Below are 27091 nucleotides of genomic sequence, written 5' to 3' on the forward strand. Positions count from 1 at the left end.
GAAGTAGAACTAGTGCCACTTCCTTGTTCACCTGAGCCTAACACTGTCTTTGCTAGTTGCTTTTTCATTTCTGCTTTGGCCTCTCTATTGTGCTCTAAATTTTCCAATGATCTCATGGCTCTTTGGATGATTTCCGAATTTGTATTTGAGCAAGGCCCTACATCAAATCCATGGATTTGTGCAAGGTGATACTTCAATCTATAAACCTCCCCGACATATGTTGCCACACACAACTTTCAAGACAAGTTTATTTTATCAAACCCTCCATCAGGTTCACCAAATTCCCACAGAGGGTTCAATTTCCTTGGCATGTTTGTAACTTGGTTGAACTCTTGACTCTTGAGTTTTAAATTTGTAAGATGAAGTTTGAACTTTGAAGTTGAATGGTGAACCTATGGCAAAATAAGGATTGCAAGTTACAAAAATTAAAAAAAATTCATACATGAGTAACATGACAAAACACATTGAATTTTTAACAATTTAACAAACAAAAACACCATCAAATCAACTCAAAAATATTTGATAAACCAATGCGTTATCCAAACCCAAAAAAAAAACCAAAACAAAACACATAAATTTGGTGCCCATACCGGTTTGCCGGAGAAAATTGATCCTCTTCTCCTCAGTTCTCAATCCACCGGGGGTTTTGAGTCGCTTTCTCCTCCAATCAGCGCCTAATCGACCAAGATTTTTCTCCAAGATCACTCCCAATCCATCGCTGCCGCTGTCTGATGAAATGAATAAAAAAAATCCGTTTTTTTGGTGTTTAAATACGCTGTCCATCGGCTCGACGATAAAAACACATCCGATCGCGATAAAAACGATATTATCACGATAATTTAAAAAATAGCGATTTTTTCGGAAAAAATCGCCAAAACAAAATATGCGTAAAAATCGGCTGATTTTATCGTTGTTTTGAAAAAATCGCGTTAAAATAATAAAATCGCGATTTTATCATAATTTTCGCATCGCTGCTTTATATCAGTGATGTGAAAATCGCGATTTTTAAACTTTCGCGATAATAAAGCTTGATTTTTATGTGTTGTTGTTGTTTTTTTTTTGGTTCACAACTTTTTTTTCCAAAAAAATTGCGATAAATTGAAAATATCATGATAAAAACGAAATAATTGCGGTTCGATCAGTGTTTATCACTGGGGCGGCGGACAGTGGGTTTATAACTCAAAAAACGATTTTTTTTTTAATTCATTTAGACAGACAACGACAATAACATGGATTGGGAGTGACCTAGGAGAAAAGCCTTGGTCGATTGGGAGCTGAGGAGGAGAAAAACAACTCAAAAACCCTGGTGGATTGAGAGCTGAGGAGGAGAGGATCAATTTTCTCTGGCAAACCGGTATGGGCACCAAATTTATGTGTTTTGTTTTTGTTTTTGTTTTTGGTTGGGTTTGGATAACCCATTGTTTATCAAATATTTTTGAGTTGATTTGATGGTGTTTTTGTTTGTTAAATTGTCAAAAATTCAATATGTTTTGTCATGTTACTCATGTATGTAATTTTTTATTTATTTTTGTAACTTGCAATCCTTATTTTGCCATAGGTTCACCGTTCAACTTCAAAGTTCAAAGTTCAAATTTTATCTTACAAATTTAAAACTCAAGAGTCAAGAGTTCAACCAAGTTACAAACATGCCAAGGAAATTGGACCCTCTGTGGGAATTTGGTGAACCTAATGGAGGGTTTGCTAGAATAAACTTGAGTCGCAAGTTGTGTGGACATCATATGCCAGAGGAGTTTTATAGGTTGAAGTATCATCTTGCACAAATCCCTATATTTGATGTAGGGCCTTGCACAAATACAAATCTAGAAATCATCCGAAGAGCCATGAGATCATTGGAAGAATTAGAGCACGAGAGAGAGGCCAAAGCAGAAATGAAGAAACAACTAGCAAAGAGGGTGTTAGGCGCAGGTGAACAAGGAAGTGGCACTAGTTCTACTTCAACATCAATATCTACAACCAACCTGGTAGCTGCCTCATCATTTTTTGTTCCTAGAACCACGCTTGGTTCACAACCATCTATCACTTCAATGCTTAAAAAACTGAGAAAGAACAAGCTGACAAGTTGTTGGTCAAATTTCTCCTTTGGAGTGATATTCTTTTCAGTGTTGCAAGGAATAATCCATTTTTCTAGCCTGCTGTTGATGCTATTGCAACTATTGGCCCAGGGTACAAAATCCTTTCTTATGATGACTTTAGAGGCCAGATTTTTCAAAATGAAAAGATTGACTGCACCAAAAGATTGGAGGAGTTTAGGGCATCATGGGAACAAACAGGATGCATTGTGATGTCAGATGGTTGGACCGACCAAAAGGGGAGAACCCTTCTAAACTTCTTGGTTAGTTGTCCCAAGGGGATAATGTTTATGAAATCTATTGATACATCTTCACATATCAAAGATGCAAAAACTTTATGTGATTTGCTGGATGTGTTTATTTTGGAGGTGGGTGCAGAACATGTTGTCCAAGTCATAACGGACAATGCGGCAAATTATGTTGATGCTGGTAGGATGCTTATGGAGAGGCGTCCTACTTTATTTTGGACACTTTGCGCTGCACATTGTATTGATTTGATGTTGGAGGACATAGGAAAAATCTCCTTTGTCAAAGATATTGTCGACTCATAAAAAATCATTACAAAATTTATATATAATCATACATTTGTGCTTAGCTTGATGAGAAAATTCACCGACAACAAAGAGTTGGTGCTCCCCGCCATTACACGGTTTGCCACCAGTTTCATATCTCTTCAATCCCTTTTGGATTCTATGTGGGATGTGAAGAGAATGTTTCTTTCAGAGGAGTGACGTGCTTTGACAATGAGCGCAAACCAGAGGGAGAGGCCATATGCAGATTAGTTTCATACCAGGAAGACTTCTGGGCGGGAGTGCAGGAGGTGTGCACCGTTACTGAACTTTTGGTAAAGGTTTTTCGATTAGTTGATGGTGAGAAGCCCTCAATGGGCTATTTGTATGAGGCCATGGACAGGGGCAAAGCATCCATTCGGGCCTACTATGATGATAAGGGAGATGAGGGGTTTCAGAAACAAGTCCTCCTATGGGAAGTGATTGATAAACGATGGAACAACACACTCCATCGACCCATTCATGCTGCAGGGATCTACCTGAACCCCGCATTTTCTTACCCATGTGGGTTCGTATTTGATGCTGAGATCATGAATGGATTCTTAACCTATGTTCAGAGGATGGTGTGATCTCCAGTAGAACGTACAAAAATCTCCAAAGAAATGGAGACATACAGGATGGCAGGTGGCACATTTGGCTTTGAGATGGCTATGATTGATAGGATGACTAAAATGTCAGGAACTTTTTAGTTTGTTTCAAATTTCATTTTCTCTTCAAGTTCATAACTTCATACTTCGCTTCAACTTTCAAATTTCATTTTTTTTCTTATGTTTATTTAAAATTTTATTTGTAATTTTGTTGTAGATGCATGCTGGAGAATGTATGGTGCTAGGATACCCCATCTGCAAAAGTTTGCCATTCGAATCCTCATCCAAACATGGAGCTCCTCAGGATGCGAGTGCAACTAGAGGGTATTTGAAAAAATACACACCAAGAAGCGCAACAGGTTAAACTTAAAACTTATAATATTGCAAATTTCCAATTAATTTTTTGAATTCATTAAACAATATTTTATTATTATTATTATTTCATGATCTTTGTACAGGTTGGAGTTCCAACGACTTAATGACATGGTCTACGTCTACTACAATCTTCGATTGTGGGTGAGACAACTTGAGAGGATACCTGATATGGAGGCCATCTCATTGGATGGGATTGACACCACTGCTGCATGGAGGGTTGAGGCCGAGAGGCCTCTCATGGAGTCTGCCAATGATTGGTTAGAGCAGGAGGTAGTGGAAGGCGTAGAGGGGGAGGAGGAGGAGGAGGAGCAACAAAAGGAGGAGGTGACACCACCTACCTGGGCTACCCCTACTACTAGTAGAGGACGTGGTCTACCTCCTGTAGCTCCTACTCCTAGTTCTTCAGCTTCTAGAGGACAACAGAGTCCACTGCCAACTCCACCGACATCTACATCTAGAGGGAAAGAGAAAACTATTGCATTTTCTCGCAAGAGGGGCAGAGGAAATCAGTAGTATTAGTTATTTGGTTCATTTCATTGTATATGACATTATGGCTCATGATATGAGATACATTATTATATTTTTTGTTGATATTTTGAGGCTGAGTTGGGACTCAGGAGCCAGGACTCACTATTCAGGACATGATTCACTGTTATGTGTAATGTAGCATTAGAAATGATATTACACATCTTATATATTAGTTCTTTTATCATATTTATGTGTCAATGTATTTATTTTATGTTGTAGATGCTTTAGATATTAAAAAAATTGAAAAAATGAATATTTTTGTATTTTATGATTTTTTCCCGATTATTTCCCAATTTTTACGATTTTTTCCGATTTTTTCCCGATTTTTTCCCCTTGCCGATATGATCTTGATAACGATAACTGCAACATTGCTTTATATAACTGAATAAATTAGAGTAGACACAATGTACATAATATGTGAATTTGAGCACAACTCCTAAAAAGATAAGATGTATGAGCTACACAATAACTTCTTAAACAATAGAACCTTCTCCAAATACCTCATTACATTCAGATATCCAAATTGCGTGCCCCTCTGTTCGTATGACTATATTATCTTCTCACCCATTGCACATGTGGCCCCTTTATTAGGCTAATCACTATTACACAGACTTTTAACTTCTCTCTCTCTCTCTCTCTTTCTTTATATATATATATATATATATATATATGATTATTTATTTATTTCAAACTAGAAGCTACTGTTCTTTCTTAAGAGTCTAACAACAGAGGTTAAACCAAGTTTCATATTGCAGCCTTTCTCTTCTCATCATATTGGAAGGAATCACCAAGGGTATGCATTCACAATCTTGATTATTTATTTATTTCCATGCAACAGGGAATACATTACCAAAGGGAATTTTTATGCAACAGATACTTTAGATAACCAAATTAATCAGAGTTGACACAATGTACATAATATTTGAATGTGAGTACAACTCCTAAATAGATAAGATAGATGAGCTACGCAATAACTCCTTAAACAATAGAACCATCTCTAAATACCTCAATATATTCAAATATCCAAATTGCATGTCCCTCTGTTCGTGATGACTATATTATCTTCTATATATATTTATTCTAACACATTGTATTTGTGGTCTCTTTATCTAATCACTGTTATATATATATATATATATATAAGGGGGGAGAGAGAGAGAGAGCCCTATGTTCACACAATGTACATAATATGTGAGTGTGGAGCACAACTAAATAGATCAGATAGATGAGTTATACAATTCCTTAAACAATAGGAGAATCTCCTCCAAATACCCTTATACATTCATAAATCCAAACCACATGTTCCTTTGTTTATAATGATTATGTGATCTTGTATATATATCTATTCTCGCCCATTGTACATGTGGTGCCTTCATTAGGCTAACCACTTTTACATAGACTATATATATATATATATATGTATATCCCCTTGTGTCATAACATAGCATCCTCCTTTGAAAAGCTTTGTCCTCAAACCATTGCAGTGGTTTTATATGTGATGACATCAAATAATAGGATTTCCTCGTATTCCTACTCTCTTGTTGCCTGCCACTGATGATGATCCATTTTTCCAAATTCAATTCTTTTCAATATTAATTCTTGATCATTGGTTGATGCATAATTTTCTTTCCTTTGATTCCATGTATTATTGTTGTAACCTTGACAATTTGGTGTAGTTCTTGGTCTTTGATAATATCCTGTCAAATATTACCTTTTTGATACCTTGTACCGCAGACATTGTTGATTATTCTATCTTCCTTGGTAATGTTGATGTCAATCTTCTTGTCTTTAGTGAACTTTCTTGGTAATGAGGGTGTTGACATGGTTTCACCTTGAATGGCTTCCCTTCATTATGCTCACCTATGTCATACATATTCTTTTCAAAGACAATGCCATTCTCTATCCTCTTTGCTTGGTCTTGGATTACTTTAGCCTTTGAGATGATACCATCATATTTGACATGTACATCCTCCAGATGGAGTTCAACCTTTTCAAGTATCTTTTAGTGTCCTTCTTGAATTTTGTTTTCTTTCTCCTTTTGTATTTGCAATGTGATCCCATCTATCAAATTCGTACATCCTTCTTCATTTCTAGATTGCAACTTTTATTTTGCGTCATTAGTATTTTAGGGCTTCCTCAACCTTCATGCAAATTTTCTCTTCAAGTTCTTCGATAGTAACCTCTTCAATTTTTGTGATACTATATTTATCCCTTCCTAAATCTTTAATTCAAACCCTTGTTGGTTCAAATGAAAAATTGAATTGTGGCCATAGGTTATGAGTGAGAATATGAGCCTCCTCTTTGCTGAGGATGAGAAGGTTGTTCAAATAAAGATCATCAAAGAGTGACATAAATGCACCAATGATTTAAATCTTAGGGTATGCAAGCTCACATTTCTGATTCCGAACGCGATGCAAGTAACTACCTCCTTTATCCATGACACCATGGATCTATAGGGCATTGACTTTGAGAAAGCTTGGTTACATGTCCACTCCACCCTATTTTTCCTCTTCTGGAACATAGATGATTGGCTTTGAGCCCTTCGGGCCAAGAAATAACTCTCCTCTCTCCCTAGGGTCTTCTTAGATGTAGACCTCACAAAATCACAAGTTGGGGAGCCTAAACATTATAGAATTTGGTCATAGCAATTTGGAAGGTGGGCAAATGGGTAGTCATCTGTGATCTGAGAGCAATTATGCCAGACTCCTCCCTTGAGATGGTCTCACCATCCAATAGGGGGTAAAGATGACTCTCATTTTATATCCTTAGCTTGTTGGAATTGCATTGCAAGGAAACCTTCTGGAACTTTTTAGGGACACTTTCTGATGCCCTTGGGACTTGGTATCTCCTCTTTCTTACTAAGAACCATGTGAGCTCCAAATAAACACCTCTTACCATTAAGGGTTATCATTGGATTTTGTCTAACAAGTAGATGACATGACATGACGACAATGTTTAGGTTTAGGTGGATTTACTTCTATTGTTGTGACTTCCTTCAAGATATTGTTTCTATGGTTGCTTCTGATGACCATGCTAGGTTCATATGGATCCATATTTGTAGTGATGCCTCCTCTCCACAAGACGCCTGTTGCCTCCTCGCTTGCACACCTAGTTTAGTGTGGGAAAAATCCTCAACCCCAAAATGTGTGATCTTGGTGGCAAACTAAGAGAAGGGTCTGTCAGCTAATCCCAACTCTCCATTAAAGCTCTCTCCTAGTTAAGGTAAGGGGTGTGGTCCCTAAAGAAGGTTAATGAAGGAAATGTGAGGTCATAGGAGACTAAAGTTAGTAGGAGTTACTTATCAAAGATGATTCAATCCAAGATGTAAACAAGCACACAAATATATGAGCAATATTAAATGATATATTCAAAGTATAGACCAGTGCTTGCTCAAAATGAAATTCAAGATACATTGATGAATAATCCTGCAAAGCAAATGTTAGACCAAGATAAGCATATAAACATCACTTGCAATTATAAAGAAAATAGTACATGTAAAGAGAGTGCTCAAGTAACACAAGATAATGACATTAAATAATCATGAGCTAAATAACCACCAAAATAACAAGTACATGAGAGTGAAATTGCAAATGAAGTAAAGATTGCAAAAGTAAAGATCCACAATACTTGCTAAATTAAATGAAACAAATGCTACTTGAGAAAGAGATGATATTTGGAAATAAGACTCAAATAATTCAAGATAGCATATGCATGAGAATTGTATTGGAAGCAAAATAAAGTTGTGATGTAGAGTTGTTCTTGGTTTATTTTATTAGTAATCTTTTAAAACAAGTTTCAATTCAACTCCGGTCCCCAGATCTCACCCTCGCCTGAAATCCGGATCTCAAAGTGAGGAGTCAATACGGGTGGAGGTCCCTAATGTCTATACTTGCTAAATGAAACAAATGCTACTTGAGAAAGAAATGATATTTGCAAATAAGACTCAAATAATTCAAGATAGCATATGCATGAGAATTGTATTGGAAGCAAAATAAAGTTGTGATGTAGAGGTGTTCTTGGTTTATTTTATTAGTAATCTTTTAAAACAAGTTTCAATTCAACTCCGGTCCCTAGATCTCACCCTCGCCTGAACTCCGGATCTCAAAGTGAGGAGTCAATACGGGTGGAGGTCCCTAATGTCTATACAACCAACTTAAGTTGGAGATTAATTTTAGAAATACCAATTAGCATGTGAATGTGCCTAAGTGAGATGCTTGAGTGAATATTGTTGCTTCCAAAAAATAATTGGTGCTTGAGAATTATAGACAATGCTTAAGTAAACAATACCAATATCTTCAAATGGAAGTGAAAAGTGAAACAATTAACCCAATGTGGTTCCATAAGTTCCAAATAGATTGCTTGCAAGTAAAATAGATGCCAAATTGCTCCAAATGAAATGGCATAAGGAATACTTCAAGAGATGATCATCAGTAATCAAAATGCCACATAAACACGAGTTGACAAAAGTATTGAAACAATGTATTCAAGAATCTTATATAACCAAATAAATGGATGAATACAAATGGTCTAAGTCTTCGAAATAAATATGAAATACTTGCTTGCCCAACAAATAAATATTGCATATGTTATAAACGGATTGCACTATACGAGTACTCTAAAATTTGGAATAGCAAACATAAACCAATGTCAAAATTATGCTAAATGGAAAATGGATATGAGTGCTATGTTAGAAAACTAATCATGCATGAGTGAGCTTAGCAAATGAGATAAACAAAACTAAACTAAGATGATTAGTCCACCCACAAGCAAAAGTCCTCTCTCCAAATGGGGAGGAGAAATACCATGGGAAAAAATCCCAAACTCCCTCACAAGAAAGTTAATCCTTTTATTAGATAATAGGGTGATAGTATAATGAGAGAAACCTTTTCAAAGGTTACCAATGAAGCCAAAGGAGACCTTACACAATAACCACTTATAAGAACAATGTCTCCTCCTCTTTAAGAAGGCCAAAACTTGGCACTTGAGTTACAAAAATGATTCCTCAAATCTGAAAAATATATGGACTGTTTTGCAACAATAAAATCAGCTTTGAAGAATGTGGAAAACTATGCTTGGAGAAGAGAGAAGGAGCCCCTAAAGCCTATGGCCTTGTCGAGGAATGAGGCAGCCTTGGTATCAACTTAAGATCTTGCTCAAAATCTGCCTCCAAAGAAGCCCACGGGCTTTTTAAAAGGCTGCCAAATGAATGCCAAAGGTCCTGCAAAAGATGTGTTATAATTTGAAATGGCTCCTCCTTTAAATCTGCCACCAAAATCGGTTTACAAATCTGCTAAAAGAAGCTGCAAAACAGATCCAAAAATGAGTGGGAAAAGGCATGCAAGAAGGGAAATAATAATCTACAATTAGTGTACATGAACTAGATCAAAACATGCAAGTAGAACTTTGTTATGAATAAAATATAAATATAATAATAATAAGGAATAGTTAATTAAATAGTAATTAGTTAATCAAAAGGCATGTCCCTAAGGACATGATTATTCATGAAAGGGTACCTGCCTAAGTATATAAAGCAAACCGTCATTTGTAACTCAATTATCTCACTTGTATTCAAATATTCTTTTATAATATATTATTGTCCTATCATGGATGTTTATATATTTCAGATCTTTTGTAGTCTGCTGCGTATACAAACATTGTTCGTTTCATTTGGTATTAGAGCAGTTCGATCATTTGGCTGCTCAACCGCTACATAGAGTCGTGTTCTTCGATCTAGGCCTTTGGCCATCAACATTTCGTCAACTTTGTTGCTGTATAATTGAAATGTTTCGCTCAGAATTTGGTGTTTCTCCTCTTCTTCGTTTCGCTAGACCTTCAGCCATTAAAATTAAAAGAAGAAAAAATATATAACCAAAACAATAAAATAAAAAAAAGTAAATATATATATATATATATATATATATATATATATTGCAAAAAAAAAATTAGAAAAAAAGAGTTAGTAAAAAAATTAAAAACATTACATAAAAAAAAGAAATATTAGAAAAAAATCAAATATATTAAAAAAGAAAAGAAGAAGAAGTTAAAAATAAAATACATACAAAAAAAGAGAGAGCGAGAAGTGGCGAAACAAACCTGCAACTCCAACAAAGCAGCCGTCGTTCATGCTTGATTCTCCTGTTGCTGCACAGTCATAGTAGGGTTCCACAACCAAAGACACTGCTAGCATGCTCAACGCAATCCCGACTTTGCACCTGTGGCCGCCGCACAGTCGCTGCAGGGTTCCACAACCAAAGACACCGCTGGCATGCTCTTGACGTAATCCTGACCGCCGCTACCTGACTTTGCACTTGTACTATAGCCACATTATAAAGGCACAACCATCAATTGCCACTGATTCCACGTCATACATCGCGTCCTTTCACTGTTGACCACTCCAACAACAGAGCTTCTGTCGACTCCAATCCCTGGTTCCTCCGCCAGCCACACCTTTCGCTCCCTGTCTTCCACTTCTTATCACCATCAATAGTTGTTGCTCCAAAACCCTCTTACCACCACTACTGCCATCCAATCCTGTCATTTAGTTGTTGTGTCAGTACCGCCCACGACTTCTCTATATCAAGAACCAACCATTGGTACCATTTGTTAAATTCCAAATCGACCCCACCTGTCCAAAGTCAACTATACTATTCCCTCAACTTCCTGACCAACACACCGTCCTTACTGTCCCCCGCGTCTTGTCTTGTTGTCTTATTTCCTTGTTGTGACCTTGTTCCATCGGTGTCAAATCATTATCGTTCTTTGTGCCTAAAACCATGATGAATATCATTGTCGTTCTATCTTCAGTCAAACGCTGCGTACGGGTTCCCTATTGACGTACCAATTTTCCATCATATCAATTCACATTAAACATTAAAAAAAGGTTACATATTAAGTTGGGTTAATATTAGATTATATAAAGGTTATATATATATATATATATATATATATATAACCTTTATATATCTATAACCTTTATATAATCTAATATATATATATATATATATATATATATATATATTTTTAAATTACAAGTTATTTCAAAAAGTCTACAATAAGTCAAGAAGATAAAATAAGTGAAAAAAAGATGGCATCCACAAGAAGCAGTGGTTTTTTTTCAAAATGTCTGTTTTGTTCAGAGGGATATTCTAATTGTCAAGGGTCATTCCGAAATCAAAATGTGGTTTGCAGAAAATGTTACAAAACTTTTCCCTTAGTCGAATATCTAAGTGATGCACAAAAATAATCAATCACAAGAGATATAGGACAATTAATGGCAATATTTAAGTGACAGCATGCAAATTTTAATAAGGAAACAAAGAAATGGAATCCAAATTGCAAGTGGAATGCCAATCATCACTCCTACAAAACGATGTAATCCAGTGTACTGAGAAGTGCAATTGGAAGATCAAGAGAAAGACAAAATAACCAAACTTCGACAAAACAAGAAAGCGCTACAACAAGAATATGAAGATCTTGTGGATATGCATTACATAGAAGTAATGGAAAAGGACGAAGAAATTTCTCGCCTCAAGGACCACATTGAGAAATTAATTGCAGAAGTCAAGAAGACTAAGGTCACAATGAAGCAACTCAAGAAGCACCTATTTTGAACAAGAAGAGGAAAATTTACGTTTAAAGAACCTTAATAAAAATTTATTAGAACAAATCAAAAGTTTAAAAGATGAAGAGAAGGATATTAAGGCTAAAGTCAACAATTCAGAAAACGAAGAACTTTCACGTCTAAGGAATCATAATCAAAACCTTCTTACGCAAATAAAGAAGCTTAAAAGTGACAAAAAGTCGCTAAAAGACAAGTTAGAACAACTTACTCAAGAAGAAGTATCGAAATCCCCAGTCGTAACAGTTCAAGTTGAAGATAAGGGAACGAATACTGATCTAGTCAATATCACAATTCAAGAAGAGGATAAACCAGTTGAAGCGAAGATGTACTCAGAAGTTGCAGTTCAAGCAGTGGAAATTTCAAGTGAATATTTCACAATTAATTAAGCGTCTTTTATACCTGAAAAAATCAGATTCCTTCAATAAACCACAAAATTACCACAAAGAAATTGAGAGATCACATCACAAGAACTTCGTATTGCCATTCAAATTATAAAAGCATATATCTCAACCAGAAACAAGTGACTTATGTTCACAAGAACGTCGATGTCACCATAATTCAATCTTGTGATAAAAATCCATTTCAAGTTTTTAGTAATCGCAGAATCCATAGAATATTGATTTAGGATGGTCAGATCCCTTTTCAGTGCAATAGTTTTGTTTATCTCTTAAAATATCCTATCATCTTGTATCGACAAAGATGACAACTCCAAGAATTTGAAGAGTTGCGAAAGATGCGAAAAGATTAAAAGAAAAAGAATTAGATAATATGCCTTGTCAACAATAAGCTTCGAGGACAAAGCGTTTTGATGAGGAAGGCAATGTTATGAATAAAGTATAAATATAATAATAATAAGGAATAGTTAATTAAATAGTAATTAGTTAATCAAGAGGCATGTCCCTAAGGACATGACCATTCATGAAAGGGTACCTGCCTAGTTATATAAAGCAGACCCTCATTTGTAACTCAATTGTCTTACTTGTATTCAAATATTCTTTTATAATATATTATTGTCCTATCAAGGATGTTTATATATTTCAGATCTTCTGAAGTAGTCCATTGCGTATACGAACTTTGTTTGTTTCATACTCCATACTTGTTTAGTTAAAATCACACTCTAGATAGCAAATAAAATCCTTGAAAGCACAAGATATTGATTAGGAAAAATATTGAATTTAAGCTTATATGATCTTAGTAGGTTAGAGGAAAAGAAACTCCACTTTTCAACTTTGTTTGATGAGATCCTTGAGGCAAATCGATTGGGTCCTTTAATCTTTGAGCTTAAGAGTGAATTAGTCTATTGGAGAGTTCTCCCACGCCCAAGCAATCATTCAACAAACTTTAAAAGAATTTTCCACACACTTGGAAATAGATATTAGCATTCATAAAGGAGTGAAATAGTACCATAGGTGAAAAGCCTAGAGATTCCTCCTAAAATCATCTTGTGCTTCTAACTCTAAGAGTATTTCTCTTCTAAAAAATAAACACAAGATAGTTTTCATATATTAATCCAAAATGAATGGTAAGATGATAGCTAACATAATCCAAATTGCATATAGAAAGTAAAACACATACATAAAAACAACATCACCTCAAGGAGAGAAGGAGATCACCATCAATATAATATCCCAAAGTCTTTTTTATTATATGAAAATGAGTAAACAATTCAACAGAGTCTCCTTAAGCCCAATAGCTCGTTTCAAAGATACATAATGAGCTCAATGGCTCAATTTATAGAGAAACTGGAGAAGATATCAATGTAAAACCCCAATGCCAAGTGGAGAATGGTGGAAATCACAAGGAGATTCGAATTTGTTAAGTGGAGAGCCTTCAACCAAGTGTAAAAATGAATTTGGTAAGTGGTAACATTTTCCTTCTTTTTCCCATGTGCAAAAACGAATTTCCTTGCTGTGTATGCCAAGTGTAAACATTGGTGGGTGAAAAAGAGAGCAAATTCTATGTGAATCTCAACCCCAAATCTTGTGAAGACACCACTGCATTTACAAACCCCAAACTGGCTTTGCGTAGATGCTAGATCACCGTGTGTCGCTGCTGTGCGTAAGTGTTGAGGAGGAGAATATGTGCGTACAAGTGCAAATCTTTGTTGGAGTAGGTGGAGACCATACTCCATGATTTTCTCAATTAATCTTCAATGAGATCTTGTATGCAATACATTGATTTCTTTTCTTCCTGTGTGGATTCCTTTTTCTTTATTGCATGTGCGTAAATCCTTTTTGTAAACCATGCATTGATATAAGGTGGAGGGAATGGTTGTTGTCATTTCCCCTCTCATTTCTTTGAAGTTTAAACTTTAGACAACATCATATCCCAAATTAAAGTAAAATTTCATCTTCAGAAATTCATGGGCCTTCAAAACTTCAACGTGATGCCCCTTTGACTTGCTTATTTGGCATTTGACTTTGACTTGTTGTGCTTTGTTTGGTGAGCCCCACATGGCTGCCGCATCATCATTTGCTTCCCCTCGATCTCCCATCTCACCTGTTTGACTTTCTTTGACTTTGGAAAAACTTGTAAATTTTTCCAATTATTGATTTTTTTCTCATTTTTGCCATTGACATTAGAGAAATTGGATTTTGAAGGACTCTAAGTCGTTTTTTGACCCATAAAGTGGGTCCTAGGATAATGTTCAGTCTCTAAGAATGAATATTGAGTAGTCACATGCCTCGGACATTTCTGAGGACCACTTATTTACATCATTACATAGAAAATAATTAAAAAATCCCGTTGTGCGAGAATTTTTTTAATTATTAAAAGATCCTATTTAGACTTAGTCAAATTCCGCGAATTTTTTTGACCCAAGGCCTTGCCATCAAACCGCACTCCGACTTTGGGGAATGTTGGGTATGTGCTATATTCTTTCCACAATTGGCCACAAAATAAATGTTTTGCCCGGGAAAAAAATTACTGGGTAGTTTTGCGCATGGTTTTGGGCATGATGGTTTTTTTCCCATGGTATTTTGTAGATCCGGTCAAGGAACTACGATTATGTTCTAGTCCAGGGTTAATGGATTGGGGTTTATGAATGCTTCGATTTGTATATATGTATGGTAACATTGAAAGGAATATAATGAAAAATCAATCTGGTAGTCCCGATTTTGGGATCCACGGGAAAAACTCTGTGTATATTTGTCTTAAGTTCTCGCCATTGTATATTTTTCTGGTTTAAGAATTCTTTTGCAGGTAATTTTTACACAGGGTTAAAACCTACATTTGGTATCAGAGTCGTTTTGGCTTCAAGAGGACACCTTTGTTGCTGAGGGGTTTTTCTCGGGAGATCTATGAGATCGATTCTTGTGGTGAAAGAAAATGGTGAACAGTGGAAAGATAGAGATCGAGAAATTTAATGGTCAGAGTTTTGAGCTGTGGAAGCTCAAGATGGAGGATCTGTTGGTGGACCAAGATCAGTGGATTGTTGTAGATCCAGGCACGACACCAACGAGAATGTTGGCAAAAGACTGGGTGAAGTTAGATCAGAGGGTGAAGAGCATAATACGATTGTGTCTCTCAGATTCAGTATTGTTGAATGTATCAGGGTAAGCTATGACGAAATGTTTGTGGGACTAGGGACTTTGTACCAATCTAAGGATCTAGTGAACAACTTGTTCCTGCGGAAAAAAACTGTATAACCTCAGGATGAAGGATGGAGACTCGGTGACAGATCATCCGAACGCCCTTAATATTGTGGTAAGCTAGTGGTTATTTGTTGATATAAAATTTTTAGATGAAGATAAGTGCATCAATTTGCTGTGTTCTCTACCAAATTCGTGGGATAGTCTAGTTGTTGCAATAGGTAGCAATACAACTACCTTGAAGTTTGATGAAATAGTCTCATCCTTGTTGTTAGAGGAGATGAGATAGAAAGATATGGAGAGTCAGAATAGAGGTGCCTTGTTTGTACGAGAATGGTCCCAAAACAAAAACAAGTCCTCGAGTGGGAGATTTAAATCTAACGGGAGATGTAAATCTCCAGGAAAATCTGTAAAGGTGCGCTGGAAATGCGGAAAAGAAGGGCACTACAAAAAGGATTGTAGATCTAAAGCTCTTAAGAAAGGAAAGTGATCTGATGATACTCCTTGTGTAGAGACAAAAACCACCTCAGATGAAGGTGGGGATGTGTACTTGGCTTCTTTTTTAAGTACACATGTAGATCATGAGGTATGGTTGATTGACTCAAGTGTATCTTTTCACTTCACTCCCCATAGGAAGTGGTTTTACAAGTATGAGAAATATGATGGTAGTGATGTCTTTTTAGGGGTTGATAGGAAGGCTAACATCATTGGATGCAAAAAAGTCAAGTTGAAGTTGCAAGGTGGAAGGATTATAACACTTCTTGGTGTTCTGCATATTCTTGCATTGGCTAGAAATTTGTTTTCTGTAAGCAAGATGGATGATGCAGGGGTAAAAACAGTGTTCGAGAAAGATACTTGCAAGATGGTTCATGGAGCAATGGTATTGATGCGGGGAGTTCGGATTGGAACTCTGTACAAGCTTCTGGGTAGCACTGTTATTGATGGGTGCAACAGTTCTGTGGTTCCTGAAAGTGGAGCAAAAAATCTAGTTGTCTCTGGAGAAAAGACCATGCTATGGCACCAAAGGTTGGACATATTGGAGAGAAGGGCCTTCGAATACTGCATGGTAATGGTATGGTAGAAGGTATGTCAAATTGCTCTTTAGATTTTGATTTCTGTGAAAATTGTGTATATGGGAAGCAGAGTCGGGTGAGTTTCCCCTCTAGTGCTAAGAGCGTGAAAGGGATATTAGAGCTTGTGCACAGTGATGTGTTTGGACCTGTGTCGGTTCCATCACTGGGTAAGTATGTGTATTATGTCTCATTTATAGATGACTTCTTGAGGAATACATGGATATATTTCCTCAGGAAGAAAGCTGAAGTCTTTGACAAGTTTAAAGAATTTAAGGCTTTGGTGAAAAATTAGATAGAGAAAAAGATTAAGGTGTTGAAGACAAATAATGGTAGAGAGTTTTGCAAGAAGGAATTTGAGGAGTTTTGTAAGAAGTGTGGTATAGCATGGCAAAAGACTACTCCATACACATCTCAGCAAAATGGAGTTGCAAAAAAAATGAACAGGACGTTGATGGAAAAGACAAGAAGCATGCTCAATGGTGTTGGGTTAGGACAAGAATTCTGGGTAGAGACAATTGATACTGCATGTTACCTGTTTAACAAATCACCTTCATCAATGTTGGGGGATAAGACTCCACATGAGGTTTGGACTGGTATGAAACCCTATCTTTCACATCTTGAGGGTATTTGGCTGTGATGCATATATACATGTTCCAAAGGAGAAAAAAACAAGCTGGATAGTAAACCTGAAAGGTGCAACTTTATTGGGTATAAGGATGGTTTAAAAGGTCATAAGCTTTGCAACTTTATTGGGTATAAGGATGGTTTAAAAGGTTATAAGCTTTGCAACCCAGAAACAAGGAAAGTTGTGTACAACCGAGATGTGGTGTTTAGAGAGGTGAAGGATGTTATTAAACATGAAGTCCTACCAAAAGAACCTGAAAAGATAGAGTTTGAACTGAATGGGGAAGAATCAGATTCTACAACAGAAAAGAATCAAAAGATGAAGAGCCACAAACTCTAGTTTTGAGAAGATCAGTTTGAGAGAGAAGACAACCAGAGAGGTATAGTCAATCTGCTTTCTGTTCAAATTTTTCTTTTTCTATTACTGATGATGATCCCAAAACTTTCAGGGAGGCAGTGGATTCAGAGGGTGTCAAACTCTGGAAAGAGGCCATGATTGAAGAAATGATATCTTTGGATAAAAATGAGACTTGGGATTTGGTGGAGTTGCCAACTGGAAGGAAACCCATTGGTAACAAATGAGTGTTTAAGAAGAAGATGAATGCAGAAGGCAAGGTGGAGAAATACAAAGCTCGATTGGTAGCAAAAGATTATTCCCAGGTGTTGGGAATTGATTTTGGTGATATCTTTTCTCCTATTGCCAAGTTAGCTTTTATTAGATTAGTTTTATTTGTTGTTACTGCTTTTGATTTTGAAGTAGAACAAATGGATGCGAAGACAACATTTCTTCACGGGGATCTAGAAGAAGAGACCTACATGAAGCAACCTGAAGGCTTTGTAGTGAAGGGTAAGAAAGAACTGGTATGTAGGTTAAAAAAGTCTCTATATGGGTTAAAACAGTGGTCAAGGATGTGCTATTAGAAATTTGATACATATATACGGGGACTTGACTTCACTAGGAGCAAAGCAGATTACTTTGTGTATTTTAAATTAATTGGTTACCGTGTTATTTATTTGGTCTTTTATGTGAATGATATATTGCTAATTGGAATGACAAAAAAATTATCTAGGATTTGAAGACCCAATTGTCCTCTAAATTCGACATGGAGGATCTTGGTGCCGCGAACTATATTTTGGGCATGAAAATTAAACGAGATTGGACAAAGAGGAAGCTTTGGTTAAACCAGAGGAAGTATGTTGAGACAATATTGCAGAGGTTTAATATGCAGGATAATAATCCGGTGAAGGTTCCTATTCCTGTAGGTGTAAATTTATCTGCTGAACAATGTCCCAAGACATAAGAAGAGGAAGAGGACATGTCCCGTGTTCCATATGCGAGTGCAATTGGTAGCTTAATGTATGCAATGGTTTGCACCAGACCAGACATTGCACGTATAGTGGGAGTATTGCGTAGGTTTATGTCAAAACCAGTGAAGGAGCATTGGACAACAATGAAGCTGGTTTTTAGGTATTTGTGTGGCATTAGTGATTATGGTTTGTGCTACCATGGGAGACCAGGATTGGACAGAGTTTTGGACATTCGTGGCTTTGTTGATGCAGACTGGGTTGGACATTTAGATCGAAGAAGGTCTACAAGTTGGTATGTGTTTAACCTATTTGGAGGAGCAGTGAGTTGGATGAGCAAGAGACAGTTTGTAGTGGCACTTTCAACTACAAAGGCTGAATACATGGCAACCACTCATGCAAGCGAGGAAATAGTTTGGTTGTAGAGATTGTGTTTAAGTATGGGGTTGGTACACTGAGCTATAAGGATAGATTGTGACAGTCAAATTGCAATTTTCTTGGCAAAGAACCCTGCTTATCATTCAAAGACAAAGCACATTGATGTTCAGTATCAATTTGTGAGGGATATGGTTGAAGACTAAAAGGTGTTGCTGGTAAAGGTGGACACTTCGAAGAATGTTGCAGATGCATTGACGAAATCCATGAGCACTGAGAAGTTTTCTTGGTGTAGAGAAACAATGGGCCTTGCAGCTTTGGATCAATGACTATGCACTCTTGTGGCTCCCTGTGTAGAAAGCAAACAAGAAGTGGGAGAATGTTATATTCTTTCCATGACTAGCCCCAAAATATATTTTTTGGGGTTCTGGGTGGTTTTGCATATGATAGTTATTTGCCCATGGTATTTTGTAGATCTGGTCAAGAGAACTATGATTATGTTTTAATCCAGGGTTAGTAGATTGGGGTTTATAAATGCTTCGACATGTGTTGTAAATCCATGGGAAAATCTTTGTGTATATTTGTTTTATGTTCTCGCCATTGTATATTTTTTGTTTCAAGAATTCATTTACAAGGAATTTCTGTATATGGTTAAAACCTACATATAACTTGGAAGGAAAAATTCAATCAATTAATAAGTGCTAAAAAGTACTAATACTTAACCAAGTAAAAAAACTTCCTAGAATAAACTCATTTGATGACAATGTCCCAAGTTACCTAGGCCTGTTACATGATTCAATTCATCACACTAGCATCACTTTACAACATCCTTGCAGGGCTTGCGAAATCTGAGTATAATATAGAAGAATGAGAAGAAGAACTCTGACATATCCATGGGCATGGAGTCATTGAATGTTCAAGTACATTTCAGTGGTCAACAACTCCTACATTGTAGTATGTTGCTTTCGACATCTTTCGACCATACATTGGAATATAATGGTGACTCATTTCTTGACATGTACATGGATATTTTTCATTATTCCACTCAAGGCATTGTTACGCTTTTAGGGGATTTCTATGCTCAGACCGGGTCATCGTAGATCTTACTTCATGACGGATTTGAAGATGCTCTTTTCCTTTAGGAGATCGATCTAGGTGCCATGGAATTACACAAGACTTAAGAAGATGCTCTTTTCCTTTAGGAGATCGATCTAGGTGCCATGGAATTACACAAGACTTAAGAAGATGCATTTAGACGTATCAATCCTTATTGGATGCAACTTTTGCACTTGGGTGAATCTTGTGACCTATTGATTGTACTCTAGCAACTTCACTTGTTTCCTCGATTTTGGTGGAGCTCGTGTAGATGACTATTTCTTGGTCCATAGGGAACTCCTGTACGGTATTCTCCACTCATTAACCCCCATCCCTCCCCCTTTCGCTCTTATAGATCACGTTCTCCTCGCTTTTCACTTCAAAGCCCCTCCCTACCACCCATAGGCTACCTCTTTGATTGTGAGTTTTTTCAATGCATATGCCTCCTGCCTTTGCTAGTGGCTTGCCCCCCTCTCCCACTTTTCACCCCTCGAAACAACTTCAACCAAATACGGGTGTTCTCTCCACAATGCTTCGGGGGTCTCCTCATGAATCTCTCTCATGGCACTAGGGTTTATCTCTTGCTCCATCGCTTGGCTATTATGTCATGAATTGATGGTATGATGAAGAGTGCAATTTTCACCATAAGCACCTTTGTTTTCCCTTCAATTATTATCCCTCCTATCCACTACTTAGGAAATCATAGCATTACCTCTTCTATTGTAAAAAGTTGGCTTTTCCTTTCCCTAAGGTGATGAGATTTATGTAAGGTCCTCTGCCACTCTCCCAATGTTGAAGAAAGTGTAACTAGGATCGGTCTTCATAAATGTAATTTTGATCTTTGTATTTATAAAAGAAAAATAAATATTATTTTTGTTATTTATATCAATGAGTTTCTTGCTCATTGGATAGGTCTAGCACATGTCAAAGTGCTATAGGAAAGTCAAAGAGTCAAAAGAAATATTGAAGACCCTTAAGGGCATGTTACACCATGGATATATATGTATTAGAGTCAAAGATATCCCTCCAAACTAAGTCACAAGTCTCCTCCAAGCAACGACATGACTAAAAGAAGCAATCTGAAGTGTAAATGATAAGTCGGCCTCATGTCTACAAGTCGGCCTAAAAGAGGAATAAACCTCTATATATAGAGGCTGTCCACTCCTCCAACGACAAGGATCATCACCTTTGAAATCAACAAGATAGAAGGATGAGTTAAGGGTGAAAAAGAAGCGAAGGAAGGAGCCTCTAGTGCAACAAAGAAAGAAAGAAAGTATACCAGCCTTACAGGAGTGTTCTAAGGTCAAATACAACCACTCATGCGAAGATATAGAGGTTCTCTCTGCTGTCATAGCAACCCTCTACTACAATCATATATATATTGTTGTTTGGGCTAGATAAATAGGCCTGTAAGGCCTCTCACTCAAGCGAAGAAGGAGCTCACTCAAGCGAAGAAGAAAGAGGACATTCACCTAAGGAATCCCCTCGCAACCCAAGAAATAGGGCTGCACTGCTTTCATATTAGCCTTGCAACTATATCTCAAGAAAGAGCTCGGTTGGGTAAGAGATAAGGGACTCCTCATATGTGAAAGAGTCCACTAAGGATAAAAGAGGAATATCTCTTCTAGAGTTAGCATGTCTAGAACCAGTATCAGTTGTTGGAAGAAGAATGAAGTGCCAAAAGGAGGACGAAGTGTCAGAAGGAGGACGAAGTGTCAAAACAAGAAGGACAAAGACTTGACTTGTGCTTGGAGGATATTCTTGTCAAGGGTCTAGGGTTTGGCATTTATCAATAGAAGCTTCAATAAGAGAAATTTGAGAAGGGGTTTTCCTCTCTAAGAGAGAGAGGTTTTGCCTTGGCAAAGAGCCAACATCTTGTGTTCTTGTCTTTTGTATTTTGGTAGTAGTTTAATGAAGTAAAAGAACATAAACTAATAATAAGAAGAAGATCAAGCTAACAAGAAAAGTAAAAGTGCTTCACAAATTGTTATCATTTCTAGAAGAATCCTATCATAACTACTTTGCCCTATATTCTTCAACATGGTTTCAGAGCTAAGGTGACACATCAAGGAAAGGGCATCTCAAGAACACTCATAAGGTGACACATCAAGGAAGGACATCTCAAGAACATCTACAAGGTTGAAGCATCAAGACAAGAAGTCTCAAATACATCAAGGACAAGAAGGTCTACCATCCCCTGCCCATCAAGGAAGACTACAAAGCAAGAAGAGAAGCCTTTCATATAAAAGCACCTACAAGGAGATCCAATCAAAGAAGGACCTACATCAATCTACACCATCTTCAAGGGAAAAAGCACTACAAGTCAAGTCCTTCTCTCCAAGCAAACCTCATCATTAAGCAAGTCTATTTGAAGGAAGCAATTTCAAGATCCAAGAAGGCAAGCCATCTAGTCTTCAAGAAGAAAGCAAGACTACTACATCACAAACTCTATCAAGTAAGTATATATATGTCCCCTCCTGAACATACCTCAATGTCTTTTTGCAAGGAAAGCAACAAATTGGTTGGGACCACTAACTTCCTTGCATGGAAGAAGAGGATTGATTTACTTCTCAAGGAGAATGAACTTCTAGACCTCATCAAAGGGAATATCACTATCCCTGCTAAGGAACAAACTCAAGCCTTAGCAAAGTACAATAAGGATGAGACAAGAGCTCAAAGGATTCTAATAGAATCTATCAAGGACTCTCTCATTCCTTATGTCTCCAAATTTGAAACATCAAAAGAAATCTATGATAAACTAATAGAGCTATTCTCGGTAAGCACAACTGGAGAAGTGATATCTCTACGTAATGATTTGTACAAAATGAAGATATCAAAGGAAGGAATAACTCCCTACTTCATGAAGATCTTTGAGATGAGAGATCAACTTCAAGAACTAGGAGAAGTCATTTCTGACAAAGAAATGGCAACTGTGCTACTCAATGCTCTACTTGAGGATTGGGGCAACTTCACATCAAGCATATATGACAAGAAGGAAGCTACCCCACTAAATGAACTTTGGTCTCTATGCAAAATTGAGGAGACTAGACTCAAAGCCAAGGATGATGCGAGATCAAAAGAGCAAGCATTTGCTACCATGGCCAAGAGAAAGGGAAAATTTGGCAAATTTGGTCCACGAAGAACAAGCAACAAAGATATGTCTAAAGTCGAATGCGTTGGCTATCAAGAATATGGACACTGCAAAAGGGACTGTCCCAAGCTTAAGAAGGACAACAACAAGAGAAAAAGAGAAGAAGCTCACATAACTTAAGAAGTGAAAGAAGAAGACAAGAAGCAGAAGAAGGAAGATCCTCCTAATCTCTATTATGACTAAGTCAACTTCTTTACATAAGTCTTCTTTTAATGTTTTGAGTATCATAGGAGCATGATGTAGATATAACTCAAGATATTCATGTAGAAAGAATATACCTATTAAAGGACCTCATCCATGATGAAAGAAAATTGATCATTATTAAATCTTAGAAAGCCTCCATCATCAAAAAGGAAGAAGCATTTGCAAGATGAAGGTCTTCAAGATCCTTTGACAGAATCTTCAAAAGAAGGTTCATAAATAAGAGCAGATCTCTCAATAGGAGTTCCATTCATGGGATTCAAAGAAAGGATGATATGCAGGCAAGAAAAGATGAAGCAAGAAAATTGAGGAAATCTCAATGAAGAAGGACCAACAAAAGAAGCTGAGATGATCAAAAGAAGAATCAAGATGAGGTATGTATGCTTCAATATTTAGACATGTCATCATATGCATTATTAAATCACGGGAATAGGTCTAAACACGATCAAGTATAAAAGGATCTCTTTCACCAATGACATGCTCGAAAACATGGATTACAAACCAATGAAGGTCAACATGAAGAAGTACCCTCATAAGGAGTATGAGATGGTTGACTAAACAATCTATGAAGAAGTAGATGAAGAAAGAGATCAAAGATGTAAGAACACCATGGTCACAAAGAATCATTATCTGACAAGATCCATCAAAGACATCTCCTGAAAGAAGGCATGGCAACTCTGATAAAGAAAAAGATCAAAGGACCCTTGACACCCATGAAGGCCTTGGAGATATTAAGATGCAGATAACTAATTCAAGTCTACAAAGATGTCATGATGGAAGGCCATCCAGCAAAGCACTATTTGATGAAGTAATATCAGGATGAAGTCAAGAAGGGCTACTAAATTGAAGTATGGGAAAAGACATGCATAACTAAGCATCCATATGATACACATTCCAAAATATAATCAAATGACAAAGGAGTAGCCAGATGATGAAAGATCTTGATGTATCTCAAGAAGACCACTTTCCACAAAGGAAGAAATGACATGACAGACTAGGAAGGGAAGTGATCGATGGCTGATTCCCTACAAAGAAGAAGCTCAACAAAACTTCATGACATAAAAGGGAGAAGGAGATCCAACAGCTGAAGGACTCATGGAGAAGAAGTCGTTGATGAATGGACAAGTCCCTAGCTAAGAGGGAGTTCCAACAAGTTCCTAATTACAAGGGAGCTTGAGCAAGTTCCTTGTCAGAGGAAACTTGGGCATACCTTCCACAATTAAGAGGAAGAGATAGACACAACATTCTTGTCTTCACTTTGGAAGAAAGAATGGAGGATTGGGTAATCATCTGGCATGCTGTTTGAGGATGTGTAGGGCATCCGAGATAAGAGTAGGCAAGAGGACGGATATTCTTTGAGCGCTGGGAACCCAAGACAAGAATAGTCCTAGAAGGTCATACTTAGTGAACAGCTGGGTGGGTATGTGCCTTAAGAGACAATGATGAAGGTGTCTACAATCATTGGTCTTGCCAGCATTGTGCTCTGATCTAATAAGAGATAGAGCTATTAGTCAAGGCCTTGCTATGGAAACAATGTTGGTTACTATGATGCTATAACAGATGGATTGCCAATTTAGTTTCTCTTATGTGAATTCTTCAAGATTGAAAATGGCCAAACACCTTGTAATGATTTATGAATACCTCCCTAGTTAAGAGGGAGTGTTGAAGAAAGTGTATCTAGGATCGGTCTTCATAAATGTAATTTTGAGCTTTGTATTTATAAAAGAAACATAAATATTATTTTTGTTATTTATATCAATGAGTTTCTTGCTCATTGGATAGGTCTAGCACATGTCAAAGTGTTATAGGAAAGTTAAAGAGTCAAAAAATATATTGAAGACCCTTAAGGGCATGTTACACCATGTATATATATGTATTAGAGTCAAAGATATCCTTCCAAGCAAAGTCACAAGTCTCCTCCAAGCAACGACATCACTAAAAGAAGCAATCCGAAATGTAAATGAAAAGTCGGCCTCAAGTTGGCCTAAAAGAGGAACATACCTCTATATATAGAGGCTGTCCACTCCTCCAACGACAAGGATCATCACCTCTGAAATCAGCAAGATAGAAGGTCAAGTTAAGGGTGAAAAAGAAGCGAAGGAAGGAGCCTCCAGTGCAGCGAAGAAAGAAAGAAAGCATATCGAGCCTTAGAGGACTGTTCTAAGGTCAACTACAACCACTCGTGCAAAGGTATAGAGTGTCTCTCTGCTGTCATAGCAACCCTCTACTACAGTCATATATATATCGTTGTTTGGGCTAGATAAATAAGCCTATAAGGCCTCTCACTCAAGCGAAGAAGGAGCTCACTCAAGTGAAGAAGAAAGAGGACATTCACCTAAGGAATCCCCTCACACGTGTGAAGAAATAGGGCTGCATTGCTGTCATATCAGACTTGCAACTATATTTCAAGAAAGAGCTCGGTTGGGTAAGAGATAAGAGACTCCTCATATGTGAAAGAGTCCACTAAGGATAAAAGAGAAATATCTCTTCTAGAGCTAGCATATCTAGAACTAGTCTCAGTTGCTGGAAGAAGAACGAAGTGCCAAAAGAAGGAGGACGAAGTGTCGGAAGAAGGAGGACGAAGAGCTGGAAGAAGAAGGACAAGGACTGACTTGTGCTGGAGGATATTCTTGTAAAGGGTCTAAGGTTTGGCATTTATCAATAGAAGCTTCAATAAGAGATTTGAGAAAGGGTTTTCCTCTTTAAGAGAGAGAGGTTTTACCCTAGCAGAGAGCCAACATCTTGTGTTCTTGTCTTTTGTATTTTGGTAGTAGTTTGATGAAGTAAAAGAACATACACTAATAATAAGAAGAAGATCAAGCTAACAAGAAAAGTAAAAGTGCTTCACAAATTGTTATCATTGCTAGAAGAATCCTATCTTAACTATTTTGCCCTAGATTCTTAAACACCCAAGACCTTTTGGTGGATCCTTTTCCCTAAGCACACCTCTCTCCCATTGGACCTAGATCCCATCACTCTGTTCTCCAATACTATGACCCTATGTGATATCCTAGCACATGTCCCTTCCAACATCATCGTCTTCCCTTCTCTTGCCACCTCTTATTCGACAGTAATATCAGGGGGGTATTGAGGGTCATGAGCATGAGAAAAGCAGTGGTTGTGGAAGGCTTCGAGCCAAATTCCTCAAGCATGGTGTTCACCAAGCATGTGATTATGCTATTGGTGTTTAATTTTGCTTTCGTTGTTATAATTGTTAAAATCCTATTTGTTCTGTTATTCAATAGTTTTGCATAGTAATTGTTTTATTGCAAGGAAATTTGCTAGGAATAAATTGCCAGTTGTCAGGGTTAGGAAATTAACAGGAGCTTGAGATGAGATCTTTCAAGGTCCATGTACAAACAAGTTTCCACATGGAGTGTTAGGTTATTGATCACATCTTTATGCCTAGGGCCATTATTGAGGAGGCTCAACATTGCTCTTTGAAAGTCTTTTGTTGTTTTGTGGAATTTAGAAAGCATTTCAAGACACATGTGGCCCTTTTTTCGACAACTTTGAGATATTGGCATCTTCAAGATCCTCCTAATAGGCATTATGAGACTATGAGTTGGTTAGCATGCACAAAATCGATTCTTTGAGGCTTCTTGTCTACCCCAATTTGCTTCCATCTTACTAGACCCTCTTTCCCCCTTTTGATACTCCCTTGAGCACGGTCTAGATGTATGGGATCCCTCTTGGAGTGAGACTAACCATCATGCACTGCGGCCAAAGAGACTGTTTGTTGTAACCTGTATCACACGTAGAGGTGCTCGAGACCTAAGAGCATTTTGTCTTTGGATGTCCTTTCTATTGCAATAGCAGTAGGAGATTTCTCTGTCTTTTTTGGGACTTTAGCATATTAATGTCCACATTCTTTTGGTGCACCAATTATCGCTGCTTTGTTCTCTTA

General features: G+C 37.2%; 1 protein-coding gene across 1 annotated transcript in view; it reads left to right on the top strand.

Annotated features, from left to right (window-relative positions):
* The window catches only part of LOC149197294 (selenoprotein family protein), a 69898-nt gene that overhangs the window by 17028 nt on the left and 25779 nt on the right, over positions 1-27091 (top strand). The gene's annotated exons all lie outside the window — the stretch shown is intronic.

This window comes from Pinus tabuliformis, chromosome 2_2 (assembly GCF_031772625.1).
Source record: "Pinus tabuliformis cultivar Carrire ecotype Pingquan chromosome 2_2, CPIR1, whole genome shotgun sequence".
Taxonomy (NCBI): Eukaryota; Viridiplantae; Streptophyta; class Pinopsida; order Pinales; family Pinaceae; genus Pinus; species Pinus tabuliformis.